Source organism: Tigriopus californicus, chromosome 2 (assembly GCF_007210705.1).
Source record: "Tigriopus californicus strain San Diego chromosome 2, Tcal_SD_v2.1, whole genome shotgun sequence".
Lineage (NCBI taxonomy): Eukaryota > Metazoa > Arthropoda > Copepoda > Harpacticoida > Harpacticidae > Tigriopus > Tigriopus californicus.
Window position 1 is genome coordinate 12,208,013 of NC_081441.1, and position 1,675 is coordinate 12,209,687.

Here is a 1,675-nt window from a genome sequence, read left to right on the forward strand (position 1 = left end):
ATACACCCCCCTGGTGCTATGGAAAGTTCCCTGAAGAAGGGGCGGAACCTTTTTAGCTCACCTTGTGTTGAGGGGATCATCCCGGCACTGATGGCCTGTTTGAGGTTTGCGAGTGTTGGGCACTCATTGGACGCCTTTGAAATGACTTCATGGCCTAGTGATGCCGGGACGTCTGAGGAGAGAACTGCATATGCGACTTTCTCACACTCATGGAGCTCACCGTGCTCCTCACGTGTAAGCGTATGCAGGGGTCGTTTTAAGCGGGAAAGGTAGTCGGCTGGGTTTGATGCACCTGCTTTGTATATCACTTCAAATGCCTTGTCTTGGTGACGGAGTTTGATTCGTTCTGTTCTGGCCGTTCCCGTCCGGGTCTCCCTGAAGATGGCTACCAGTGGTTTGTGGTCCGTGATGACCTGGAAGGAAGGTCCCCCCACCACGTAGTTGTGGAACCTTCTCATTCCGTAATCAATTGCCAGTGCCTCCAAGTCCAACTGAGGATATCGGCGCTCGATGTTCGTGGTGGAGCGAGAGGCTAGAGCAACCGGCCTGCTCGTGGAGAGGGTATGACCCTGGGCAAGAACTGCCCCAAGGCCTGATTGGTGTGCATCCACAAAGATATAGACGGGAAGAGACGTGTCGAAGAACGCGAGGAACCTGTCCCCGAGTAGTGCTTGCCTGAGGAGATTGAACTCGGCTTCATGTTGCTTCTCCCACCGAAAGGTGGCGTGTTTTGTGGTTAGTTCCCGTAGTCGTGGGCTGAGGGACGCTATCCGAGGGATGAAGTCTGCATTTGCTCTCACCATTGCAAGGAAGGAGACGAGTTCTTGCTTGTCTTTTGGTTTTGGGGCCTCCCTGAGGAGGACCACTTTATCGGGGTCTGGGCTGACGCCCTGTTTTGACACCATTACTCCCCAGAATTTGATTTTTTGCTGTCCGAAGGAGCACTTTTCTTCATTGAGGGTCATCCCGGCATCCAGGACACGGACCAGCAGGTTGTTGAGGGCTGTGTCGTGAGTGAGGGCGTCAGGGGCCGCAACCACAATGTCGTCATGAATGCAGTGAACATTGGGTAGATCGCCAAAGATGGCTTGGCATGCTCTTACCAGCTCCCCCGATGCCGGCTTGAGGCCCATTGCCAAGCGATTGTATTGGTATAGCTTCCCTTGGGCTCGAAAGACGGTGAGGTGGCGGCAGCTTGTATGGAGGGGAAGTTGGTGGAAAGATTGTCGAAAATCGAGTTTCGAAAAAATCTGGCAGCCGTGTAACTTGGCCTTTATGGATTCCGGGGTGGGGATTGGAACATGGGTGTCCCTTAGTTCAGAGTTCAGGCCGCGATGGTCGACTGTTATTCGGATATCGCCGTTGTCCTTGGGCACTATTGCGAGATTGGCGACCCATTCTGCTGGGCCAGAATATGGGCTGATGATGCCTTCTTTCAGCATCTCGCCAATGGCCTCCCCAATTCTGTCATCCAGGTACGGTGTAAAAGGCCGAGGAGGGGCAATGTAAGGCTTAGGGTTGGGCTTGGTGTATAGGAATACCTCATGGTTCTTGAGATGTCCAATGCCTTGGAAAGCTTGTGGGAATTTCTTGACCCAGCGAGTGTTTGCGTTCGGTGTATTTGTGTCTTTAGATGATGCGAGATCGGCACCTACTAAACTAGAGTACTCTTGAG